Below are 13,056 nucleotides of genomic sequence, written 5' to 3' on the forward strand. Positions count from 1 at the left end.
ATAAAATGTGGACATTCACAACTTTCTAATGTAGCAAATCAAAAAACAAAAGTACAGACAGAAAGTGACCTGTGTAGCTCTTCTTCCTGTCCAAACATCTTATTGTACTGTTGGGTTAGAGGGAGAGTAGGATGCTTCTGTATATACCTTTACTGTGCAAATATTTCTATCCACCTACATAAAAACACTTCTGATGTTTGCATGAGTGTTTTCCTGATATCAAGAGGATTTGTGACATGTCTATATATTTGTAGAGCACTGAATGTCTTCTGACATTTGCTATATTCAATAGCAAAATGAGGTACAGACTTTGATCTGTGTATCTCTCTATGCACGATCACAAACTTGACTACCTGCACTTATATAATAATTTGAAATAAGAGGATTCTCTTGCTATCAATTTAACACTTCAGTTATTTGTCACTTCTATCTCTGGATGCTTTTTCACATTTGTTGCTAGATGATTGCAAATCAAATGTTTATATGCAGTGCATTTTTATGTAAATCGTATCATATACTGTCTTATCTATTCCATGTGTTTAGAAAGCATTTTCACTTCAGGATTTTAATTCTGAGAATAGTATGTGACTTCTTTCCTAGCACTGGCTCCACCAGGGAAAAGGGCCTTTGTTAGTCAGGGGTATTCAGCACAATTTGGCCTCTGGCAATGGAGGTAGATGGCATGTTGAAGCCTCTTTGAGATGTGCGGATTGATTAGCAGAAGCTTAAATACTAATTTGAGCAAATGAAAATATTTTTGTCCAAATAATTTTGTCAAATTTGTCAGATAATTCAAGTGTCTTAAACGTTTAGGGATTTATTTACTGACTGACTTGGTTTTGTATTTAGAAATTGTTACATTAACATCTGTATTTTTTTAAAAGAAATCTGTGATTAGTGACATTGAAAAAATCATGTGCATTATACCTCTTCTGATGATAGTCCTCTTCACACAAATGGTGTTCATCTTAATCCCATAAAAATTATTTCAATTTTTAATCTGAACTAATGCATTAAACATAGAACTCAGTTATCTCTGCAATTTCAATATTTTATTCCTTGGAGTTCCCCTCTCCCCACCTTCATTAATTTCAAAGTTGGCTGGATGTACACTTGTGCCCTGTGAGTTGGACCAAAATCCCCTTATAACTGATGAGAAGTTTTTTATTAACTTCACCATGAGTTGAGTTAGTCCATAACTTACAGAAGTGGACCTCCAAGACCTGAATACTGCTCAGCAAAATCACTGTAGTACCTCTGAGGGCATCTGGATAACAGTAAATGTTATTTCTTTAGCAGGACTAAGGTTCTCATACAGTACAAAATCGCAGGAGGAAAAGTAAGGAGCCTACTATGGTTTTTAAAAGAGTATGAAAGAGTTAAAGGTCTGCAAGGTGGCTGTCTTCAGTATTTGATGTAGTACTCTCCTGATCCTATGTTTAACATCGGTGAAATGAGTTTTTCCACTTCAAACAAAACCCTGTGAAAGTCAGCTTGCCTGTGTTCTGGGGTACCTCATCCTGACACAGCAGTGTTTGGAATGATGCTGTATTTGCCAACAAGGTGCAGAAAGAGGTACTGTACATTATTTACAGAATTATTTTTTAGTAGCTCAGATTGGAAGGGACGCCTGGGTCCTTATAGCAATCTCAGAGCAGTGCAGGTCCTTCCCTGGCAAGCTATCACAGGTCTAGTTCAGTTTGCTAAGGGTGTATTGAACTGCATTTGCTTTGCAGTTGTGTTTCATTAGTCTTTCTTCATCGATTAAGAAGTTTCTTTTCTGCCTGTTCCTTTTTTTGCAGTGTCTGAAGAACCTAAAGAAACTTCATATATGTATCTCCAGCAATGTAGATATGTGTTTAGGATTGATACCCACAATCACAAGAAAAATTACTAAGAAAGATTAAATTTTTTTTCTTTTCTATTTGGAGGACTCTTGTGTGTGTTTATTTAGGGAAGTAGCTTTTCATCTCTGCTTTTACTCAACCACCATCAGGAACATACTGAGATGAATTAGACAAAGCAAACTAATTGTTCTTGCCCTCTGTTCATTTATGAAATACACACATGGCTCCAAGGGCTTTCATGTAAAAAAGACAAACAAAGCTCTTCTGGAGTATTGCCAATTCAGACATTCACAAATGCTATATTCACTTTGTCACTTTGGAGTCTTTAGGATTCAAGTTAGTACTTCAAATTTTCTTCATCCATCTATGGATTTTGGAAACTCATTTTGTGATTTATATGAAGATTTGCATATACCTGCCTGAATCTAGAATTTAAACCTTCTGAAATGTTTCCTCACTTTCCTCTCACCTTCTCTCCTCTTTTCGAAAAAAATAGGAAATTCCAGATAAATTAGAAGACTGACACTGCTGTTGCTACATGATAATTTGTGATGGAAGCAGATGATCACAATGAGGGGAAGTTTTAAGCTTCTAGGTTTGCAAAAAGGACTAATTTTTTTTCCTGAAAGTGTTGAAATGTTTTGTGTCAGAGGTAGGATGGATGCTTCAGCACAGCAAAAGGCAGGGCTAGTTTGGATAGCATTTGTTTCTCTTCCTGTGGGGCAGAAGTGGAGCTTTTGAATGTTGCAGTAGCATGAGCTGGGATGCAAACCTGCTCCAGCTTGTACCTCAAGTGTAGGACTGCAAGGGTACGGTTGTGAACCATCAGTGTGAGGGCAGCTACTAGGCAGCTACTAGGACTAACTAAAATACACTCTTGACCTCACAGAATGAGTATGTTGCTATAATAAAATTTTCCTTTTGTTCAAACTGAAGCAAGCTGCAACCTTAATCCAAGTTCCATATTCATAAACTCATTTTCTTTTTCCCTCAAAACTTTGCCTATGTGAAACCCTTGGATCTAGTCCTTGCCACATGCTCAGGGTGAATATGAGGCTCTCAGATGCTGAGAGTGTGTTTGTTTGTTCAGCCCATCTATAGCTCTGCTAGTATTGCATGGGCTGTGTGTGATGGGACAATTGGTATTTCACTCTGAGATACAGATTCTGGCCATGCAATCGGAATATTTGTTCAGTTTAAGGGAGAACATGATCCCACCCATGTCTAGAGGATAAGCTAGGTTCATTTACTCAGGCGCCCTGCTATTCACTGGCAATTTAACCAGAGAATTGGGCATGTCACTGCTACCAAGTGCATGGAGATCTACCCATATTCTTTGCACTGTTGAATACACATTCCCTCATTATGAGCTTGGCTGAACCCCAGTGAGGAACACAGCAGCTTGGGAAATAGACCCCAGCTGTGGACCCATGAGGGGGCAGCATATGATAGCGGGGAGAGCCTTAGAACAACATAGGTTATTTATACACCAGGCATGCCCCAAAACACCCCTTCTACTTGATTTGGCACTTCTGGCAGTTGCAGGAGTTGAATTTGTCAGCTCTTCATGAGCTGAGAGCTCTCCTGGGCTGTTTTCACCTTGCCAGGGCTGACTGCTTTTGATGTTTTTGTCAGTGTAAATTTGTCCCATTGCTTGCTGTAATCTTATTTCTTTTGCAGCCTGCAGGTAAATTGCAGAACAAAGATCCTTCCTGCCAAGGGATTTGGCTGTAAGTTTGCAGAGCCTGGCTGGCTCTGGGAAATGGGACTCAGTGTGGTGTTTGCCCTGGAAATTTTTTCACTGTGCTTTTGGTAGCAGTTGTTGCTAGGGAGAGCTTGTCAGCCAAACTTGGCATCCAGTGGGGAGTTCTGTGACTTCCAGGACTGATCTCAAAGCTTATTGATGATTATTCTTTACAATACAGTTCATGGAAGAAGACTTCTGTGTGAGTTTCACCTTTCATTTTCAGAATAAAGATACTTGGCCAAGTAAACTGGAAGAAATCAGAAACCAGATGCTACCACCTGAAGCCTATACCTAAAATTTTTAATTCATATTTGAATTCACATTTTTGGGAATTGGCAAAGCTAAGTTTTGCCGCAACAACACAGTTGTAGTTATTAAGTAAATTGTTTGTGCACAAATGGGAAGAGGTTTGGTTCAGATTGTTTTTCATTTTCAGAAATTGCCTGTTGGTCAAGCCCTGGGATATTTTCCTATATCTGGTGGCCAAGGTAAATCTGTTGCCCTTTTTACATCTAGCAACTAGAAGTAACAATCTTGGAGGAACAGAGGGTGTGGGGCAAGGGAAGATGAAATTCTGAAACCAGGGCAAGTTATTCCTTGAAACACATTTGTATCTATCCATATCATTACTGACAGGTGCACAGGAAGTAAGTGTGGTACCTAACAAAATATCAAAACCAACACTTTTTGAAAAGCCAACTAATAATTTGAAAACTGAGATTTTTTTAAAAAAACTGTTTTTTTAAAACTGGGGGTTTTTTACAGGTTTATAAAGATTTGCTGAATCTCTTTTTCTCTCTTTGTACTGAAGGAGGATCAGAGAAGAGCAGTTCTCTCCCACAAACTGTTCCAGCATATTAAAATGGCAAAATCTGGCTTCTCTCCTTAGAAGCCTTTTAAGTAGAAGTCTGACATTGTTCTCATGAGTGCTGTTGTTTGGCCAGCTGGAGGGCTACCATATCCTCTTGTATTCTACTTACCAAGACTGAAAGAGGACAACAGCAATGAAGAGGGTTGTTCTAATAGTTAATAGTTATCAAATTAATTGTGTCCTTATTTTCAAATGTAAAGAAGTTACATTGAATGCATATTGGAACCTAGATTATAAATGTAATGAGTTTATATTTTACCGCATTATCCAGTTTCAGGTACCACTTTGTCCATAAAATGCCCTTTTCTTTCCCCACAAGTGAATTCTACACTTTTGTCAAGACTTTTGAGAAGTTACTTGGACAATACAAAAATTATTACATGGCTTTGAATTCTTTTTAGCACTGGGCATTCAGGACATCCAAGGAGGAGCTGGAGCTGTTTTATCTTAGGCAGCATCAACAGATTTGTTTATTAAATTCCCTCCTGTTACTCCCTGGAAATCATTGGAAAGCTTTTGGGATGGCACAGGTTGTTTCTTGAGCATAACTAGTCCTGCCAAACTTTGTTGATGATAAGCTGGAGAAAAGGAAGGAAGGAAGGAATCCCACTAGACTCTTGGTGTATGTAGGTGGTGAAAAAAACATCCTGCTCCTTATGTATCTCTGTGGCTGAATGAAGTGACTGCCAGAAAATTCTGCTTTTCACCCTCTCAGCTCTGCTGGTGGAAATATCCGTGGTCATGTTCCTTGCTCTACTTTTCACTCAGGCTGGGCTCAGATAATTTGAAGAGACTTGTTGGCTCCTTTTCCTTGGAGATCACAGGTGTGATCTCACAGACTGCTCTGCTGGCACATTTGAAGGAGAAATTCCCTCGGATGGACAAGAGTGACTCGCAGGATGGTGTTGACCCATGTCCTCCCCATTTGGGACTGTTCCTTGGTCAGAGCTTGTCTTCCCCCTGCATTGAGGAGGAGTGATGTACAGTGCTGCAAGTAGCTGTGAAAGCTGAATAATTTGGAATGGGGCTTAAGCCTTGATACGTGTTAAGTGCAGTCCCTCCCAGAAACAGCTCTGTGTTGCTGATTGAGCACGTTTAATGGGAAGTTTTGATAAAAACTAGAGCTCCAGGAACCTTTAGTGCAAGCAAAACCTCTAAATTGGTTTGCTATTACTGCATGTGTGAGTTCTGGAAAATCAAATTATTTGGTGTGTTTGTTTTTACAGCTCAAGGATAAATCTCATTTCCAGCATAAGCAGATGTAATTTCACTGAAGTAAATGCAGTTGTTACTTGTGTCTGAGTTTTTGGATTTAGCTATAAATCTTTTTTTGCCTTTTTAAGGAGACTTTGTGTCTCTGTTGCATTCAGTACAGAGCTACGTTGTGAATGCTTTGCAGAGGTTTTGGAAAATTGAGAGGGGCAGACTCCCTGTGCACTTCAGCTTTCCCCAAAAGATTACTTCTGTCACAGAAGATTAATCTTTGAAGTTTACTGGCTAGAAACACAATGCGTGGCAGTGGGGATGGGTTAGCAGGGGAGGAGGGACACAGAGGTGTCTGTGCTGCGGGTCTGAGCGCACGGAACGCGAGTGGGAAGGGATGGGAAGGGAGAAAAGGACGCACCCCTGACACGGCTGGGGAGCAGCACCCACAGCTGGAGCCGGCACACACAGGCGTGCGCAGTCCTGGGGAGAGTGGGAGCTGACATGATGTGCTTCAATTCCATGCAAAATGAATGAGCTGCTGTTCTCGGGGGGATTTGGCCCCCGCCGATGAAGTACAAGCACACGGCTGCATCAAGTGCAGCATCTGATGCCTAGATACACTCTCACCGAGACGGGCACCAGTCACAGCGTTGGCTTGGGTGTTCTCTATGACGTGCTTGGCATTTAATTCCTGTTTGCTGCAACAAAAAGGTAAGAAACTTAAAAAGTGACCAGCAAAAAAAACCTCAGCCCTTCCTCCTTCCATCCCCCAGACAACAGTTTTGCATTAGTGTAGGCTTTGTCTCGGGCTGTATTTTCAAAGCTATGGTCTATTAGTCTAAGGCTACTGTGTGGATGCCTGCAAGGCAAATTACAGCTCCTAGTGTGACAAAGGCAAGTCAGATTTCTTTTCTCCAAGAGCTGACACTTAACAACCTTCAGGAGAGCACTGTAGCAGAAATACTGGACTGTGTGCTGAGCTGTAAGTATTTGATGCTGTTCTCCCTCTCTTTTATCCCTTCAGATGTTGCTCATTTGAGCAGTAAGCTAACTAATGATCGTGATGATTAATAGGTTTGGGGGACTGTGTTCAGCTCAGAATTACATGTTCCTAAACTGGCTGTGGTTACTGACTGCATACTGACCAGCCTGATTCTGTAGAGGCTGATCATAATTTGTTTTTCCTGGTAAAACCATGTTAATGTATGAAAAGCTGCTTTAGTTAAAACAGCAGAAACCTCATTTGCTAAAGCGAAGAAAGCTCTGTGTGTTTTTGCTCCCAGCGTATGCCACCTGTATAATTATTTATGTCTAATTCCCAGCTAACTTCTAGCTAGACGGTCTGGGCTTTCTTCTTTCAGTCCATAATTGACAATGAAGATTGAACAATCCATGTAAATCTTCAAAAGATGTGAACGTGTTTAATGGCAGAGGTATTGCAGTATATGTGGGAATACGTGCATGTTAAATATATTTGCTTGAAGTGAAATGGTTAGCAGCTCTTTTGACAGAACAGGAAACTTCATGATTAAATGTAATCTATTCCCTTGAGATCTCTGTGCTTGCTTAAGCCTATCTGAATTTATAAATTCAGGAGGAATTGTAGCAGGAGGAAATTCATTGATTTGTTAATTGATATATAGCTTTGAATCCTTATTATGCAAGGTGTACGGGAAAGGAAGAGAAACGAGCACATTTATCTTTTTCTTTAAACTCAGCAGATTCACTCTTCAGTTAGGTTTCTTGCATGTTATGGAATCTTATTGCTCTCCCTGTTCTGTGCAATAATTTTTGCTTCCTTAAAGGGTAATAGCTGAGTCTATGAGGGGAGTACAAGATCTGTTTCATCTTTTAAAACTATGGCTTTAATTATATTCTTGTAGCTGTTGCTTTGTGGTAATTATAACAACTTGTGAGTGAAGAAAAGAACATTATTTAGCCCTGGAGCATTTCTCAGTAAACAGTGGACTATTTATTTTCATAAGGATTTAAAAGAAAGAAAGGGAGAGGTAATGGGGTTTTCTTATGTAACACCAGTTATAATTTTTAAGGTTTTTTGGGGTTTTTATTAAGTTTCAAATTTAGCTTTCCCTTTTGCAACAAGTGGATGTATATACATAAACCCTATCTATGAAGACATTTTAAACATAGATCAGTTGTAATATAGATGGAGAGCAAACCATTCGGATTAGTATTTTGGATAATCAAGGTGTGTATTGAAGGTCTGGGCGTATTTCTTGTATTGTTGCAGTCTGTTGGGAATTCAGCGAGGTTTTCTGATTCATCATTCACAGTTTCCTGTATGTCATGACATGAAGTAAAACTGTTACAGTGGACAAAGTTCTGATGGACTTGATATTAGAGTGCTAGTATTGATTCAACTGCACTGTAAAGCTTAAATTTGTTTTAGAGTGAAGACTTTGCTTCAATAGTAGTTTAAGATAAAACTAAGATAACCTTATTCTCTGGATAAAGTTAATATAGGTCAAACTCTGGAATTTAAAGTTCTAAATCGGGGATATCAGGTCAGTAAAAAGTGTTCTGTTTCATTATTCCACATCCAGTCTTTCCTTAGACACCTCCAGGGGATGGTGATTCCACCACCTCCTTGGACAGCCCATTCCAAAACCCAGCCACCCTTCTGTGAAGAGCTTCTTCCTAAATGTCCAACCTAAACATCCCCTGGCACAGTTTAAGACTGTATGCTCTTGTCCTATTGCTGGTTGCCCGGGAATATCCAACCAATCCATCTTAAATGATGCTCTAGTGATTTGGGGGAAAGGTGGCTGCTGTTCAACATTCTTTTTGTGCTCTTAGAAATGTGTTTGTTTTCCCTTACAAGCCAACATGTCCTCATGAGAGGGAAACGATCTTCAGTGTATTATGAAAGATGTCTCTGGTTTACATCAGGAGAGGAGGCACCTGGGTTGGCTGTGTGCTTCAGGGGGCTCTAAGTGCACCCACTGTTTAATCTCAGTTTTTCAGTCACAGGTGAGGGAAACCCTGAAGGAATGGCAAAATGACCTGAGATTGCTTATTTATGGAGAGGACTTAAAAATAACAAGGAACCAGCTTGGCTGTCAGGTGCCAATGTAATGTCAGATACCAAACTATGAAACTTTCATAGTTTGTGTGCTAGATGTCACATTGATACCTGACAGAATACCTAAAACCCCAGTAAGCAGAAAGTCTGTACTCTAAAATAAACTCTTCCGGTTTTAAGAGTACAATTTAGTCTTTACAAAATGTGGATTTGTCAGGGTGCCTCATATTTTCTTTTTATTTTAAAAATAGAATCTGATTAATTTATAATAGTCTTCATAATATATAATTAGCAACAGAATGCTAGATCAAGCCATCAATTTTTAAGCAGAGCTCTTCTTTGCTACCAGTGGAGAAATGCTTAAAAATTGATGGCACAATCTGGCCCACAATGAACAGGGGATTCATGCAGAAAGCATTAGTTGTAATTCTACTCAGTCTCCATCCTGGTGGTGGCAGGGACCCAGAAACTCAAGACCAGTCTGCTGGAATAGTCTGCAATTTCAGTACTTGTTGGGAGACAAAAGGCTTAAGGACTACTTTAAAAAACCCAAAAACAAACAACAAACAAAATCAAAAAGCAAAAAAACAATTCAAAACAAAAGCACCGAAAAACCCCAAAACTGTTAAAAAGCTACCAAACCCTTAGAGAAATTATAAACCATAGCTATTTTCATGAAAAGAAAATATTTCTCTAATAGTATACAAAAGTGAAAGACATTCTGTAAGCAATAGGAGGCTTTCAAATGCACAGAAATGAAGGCTGTTTCCTTTATTTTTTCATGTTGTGTTGTTGAGGTGTAACTATATTTTACATAGGGATTTTGTTGCATTGAGTGTGACTAGACTGTAATTACAAATTAGAATTGTAAAAAAAAAAAACAGAGTAGGGCCTCTTCTGTGCCTCAGAGGATGTGCTCAGGCAAATACAGTAATTTCACGACTATAAGGCGCACCCTTTTGACTAAAATTTTCCCCCGAACCCGGAAGTGTGTTTCATAGTCCGGTGCGCCTTATCTGATGTGCAAAGTTCAGAAATTTGCGAACCCGGAAGTGTGATCTGCAAGCTGAGCCGGGACCCGCGGGAGCTGTGGCTGTGCGGGGAGAGTCGGGAACCGCAGGAGCCGCGGCCGCCGGGCGGGGGAAACCGGAAACCGGCGCGGCCGCCGGGCGGGGAGAACTGGGGGGAAGCGGCGCGGCCATGGGGAAGCGCCAAGAAGCGCCGCGGGAAAGCGCCGAGACACGGCAAAAAAGCGCCCCGGGAAAGCACCGAGAAGCAGCAAAAAAGCGCCGCGAAAAAGCGCTGCGGGAAAGCAGCGAAAAGGCGCCGCGGGAAAGCACTGAAAAGCAGTGAAAAAGCGATGAAAAAGTGCCTCAGAAAAGCGGCGAAAAAGTGGCAATAAATCGCCGCGATAAAGCACCCCGGGAAAGCACCGAAAAGTGGCGAAAAAGCACCGCGGGAAAGCGTGGAGAAGCGGCGCCGCCGCCGGCCTGGGGGAAGCCGGGATGCAGCGCGGCCGCACGATGGGAGCCAGGAGCCGTGAGCAGTGCCAGCTGGGGGCGGGCAGGGGTGCCGGGGCCCGCTGCACAGGGAGGGCGCCTGGGGCTGCGTTTAAAGGCTACACCAATCTTTGAAAAATGTTTGCAAATCGAGCACCTGCCAGTAATTCGTTACTTTGTTACACGCCACACGGCTCCTCGCTGCAAAAAAATAGTGCGCCTTATAGTCCGGTGCGCCTTATCTGATCTACAAAGTTGCGAAAGTTGCCGGCTCCCGGGGGTGCGCCTTATAGTCCGGTGCGCCTTATGGTCATGAAATTACTGTACTTGTAACTGTAAATAAGTATGAAAGCTAATGCAATGGATTGTAATTTTTAGTCAAGTTAAATATGTTTTACTCCATTAAAACTCTATGGTAATTGACAGCAAAGACATTTCAGCTGTTACCTCTTAGGAAGAGATATGGTCAGGGCTGCTCTGGTGTGCGCAGTCCCATGTGAAAATGGAAGTTGCAGGGCAGACCTTTGTACTTCCTTATGGTGTAGTTAACATGTGCAGCCTTTTTTTTTTTTTTTGTCTTTTTTTCCCTCACCTGCTTAAAAAAGACAACTGAGGCAGTTGCAGTATGCCAGCTTCAGGGGAAACTACAGGAATGAAGAGGTGTGAAGTGTTAACCATGTCTTCACAAAGTTAGCTGAATGCATCAGTCACTAAAATGGTTGGGCCGTAGACCTCTGCCAGGTACAGGGGATTAAACTCCTAACACTCACCATGGCTTATGTGCAGTGCAGTGCCACACTAAACCATCATCCAAGCATGAGAATATCACCTTGATCCTTAAAAACCTTTTTGGAGGTGATAAAAACAAAACCTGTCAGGTTTCTTGGTGTGATTTGCTCTCCTTCACATTGCAGTTTTGCAGTGGTCCTTGTTGAAGACACAACAGTCGCAACTGTGGAGTATTTGGAGTCCAGGACAATTCCTGCTCTCCCAGCCACAGGGATGGGGATGTGTGGGGCACCTGGGTTGCTGAGGCTCTTGGGCATGTTGTTTCATCCCTGCCAGCTTCCTTCTTCCCTCTTGAGACAGTCCCACAGGTTGGTCATCTGTGTAAACACAGCATCACCATGTCCATCACTACAGCACATCTCAGATCTGTGCTTTGAGGTGTTTCTGTTACAGTCAGGGGGAAAAGTTGCCCTGGGATGGACTGCAACAGGTCAGCTGGACCAGCTCCTGCCCAAATCTAGGCAGGGTTCAGGATTACCTCAGAGCCACTTCAGGTTGATATTTATAAGGCTCCAAGAACAGATTGCACTGCCTCTTAGAGTGTGTATCTCTGGGCTTACCTACTCTCTTGGCAAAGAAACTTGGGTTTGCTCTAATTTTTAAACTCTCCCATAAGCAAGTGGGAGACATAAATTAGATCTTCTCCCATTACCTCGTCCCCAGGCTAAACAAGCCCACCTCATCTCCAAGCTAAACAAGCCTGGCTCCTACAGTTTTGGTTCCCATGGTTGGATTCACTCCAATTTGTCACTCTCCATGGATTGTTGAGCCCAAACTTACATGCAGAAGTGCAGATGCAGCATCATGAGCACCCTGTCCAAGGGTGTTTATTCACCTCTCAGTGAAATCTCCATCACCTGTAGTAATATTGGGCAAGGCTGGGCCTTGGACATGTCTGAACAAGTCCAGGCAACGGTTCAGATTGTGTGCACCAGCCAGACTATGTTTAGTTATTGTTGTTCATATTTTGCTGCTTAGATGCTTTTCTCTGTACTTGCTGTACTTTCCCATGCTTGGCTGTTTTTTGCATATTTCTTAGTTTAGAACTATGTTTATAACAGGTGCAAAAGGGGAGAAACTTTGGGAATTTTTCTGTAACTTGTTTTTGAGACCCTTCAAGGTTACTGAAACATAAACTGTGCTACATCGGGAGAGAAGAGAGTGAAAAACAGGATGGAAGACCTGAGATAACAGTGGGCAGTGAAGACCTGGACAGTGACCAGTCAGCATACCTGGGGGGCCTCAAGCAAGACACATGGACATGAGGATTTTCCAATCATATTATGGGTGTCCTTGTGGGGAGTAGTTCTGGAGCATATAATTGGGACTAATTGTAAACAATGAATCAGCTTCTGCATAATCATATTGATTTGTAGTTCAGAAGTCCACACTCGCGCCCACAATCACCCTTCTGCTTGTGGGGTGGGCATAGCACATGTAGTGGTCAGCCCCCAGATACAGTTTGCATCAGTCACTGATGTACAAAACCTGGGGCTGAAAGAAGGAATGCTCTTCTACTCAAGCAGTACCCCATCAGTTACTGCACTCTACAGTTCTTGCCTCCAGTGCATCCCTGGACTCTCTGGAGGAAAGCAGGATCAGGGAGGCAGGTGCCCTTCCAGTACTGCAATGCTCTGTCCCTAAGGGCACTAATCAGAAAACAACCTGGAATAAAAGAGCCTGGCAGAAGTGATGGGGAGGAAGAAACTGTTACCACCTTCCCTGGAAGGCAGTGTTCTCTCAGGGTTTGCTCCAGGAGGGGAGTCCTTTCTCACACCCCTGCAGGACGGAAGGTCATGGACTGTTTTTCTTGGTCTTGGCCTTTTCCCCTCAGAAATGAATCTCAAATCCTGTGCAGCAGCCCTGACACAATTTTCTGGGGGTTGTCTTCCCAGGTTATTGGCAGGCTCTGGCTTGACCTGTTTTAACTCAGTCAGCTTGGAAAGGGATATGTAGGGCACCACACTGAAGCACTTGTACAACTGCTCTTGCAGCATCTCTGGCACTTAGACCAATCAACAAAATCTGCCAATTGAACTGAAACTTTCCGTATC

General features: G+C 42.0%; 1 protein-coding gene across 14 annotated transcripts in view; it reads left to right on the top strand.

The window, feature by feature from the left end:
* The window catches only part of APBB2 (amyloid beta precursor protein binding family B member 2), a 174,950-nt gene that overhangs the window by 140,833 nt on the left and 21,061 nt on the right, over positions 1–13,056 (top strand). For 2 of the 14 annotated variants that reach the window (XM_033061376.2, XM_033061374.2), the window contains exon 1: positions 6,052–6,382. The exons of 11 other annotated variants lie outside the window; for them this stretch is intronic. The gene's annotated coding sequence lies outside the window, so the exon portion shown is untranslated. Of the gene's footprint in view, positions 1–6,051; positions 6,383–6,429; positions 6,654–13,056 lie in introns of those variants that run through there. One more of the 14 variants, XM_033061375.2, reaches the window with a different exon arrangement.

This window comes from Catharus ustulatus, chromosome 5 (genome assembly GCF_009819885.2).
Source record: "Catharus ustulatus isolate bCatUst1 chromosome 5, bCatUst1.pri.v2, whole genome shotgun sequence".
NCBI classification, from domain to species: Eukaryota; Metazoa; Chordata; class Aves; order Passeriformes; family Turdidae; genus Catharus; species Catharus ustulatus.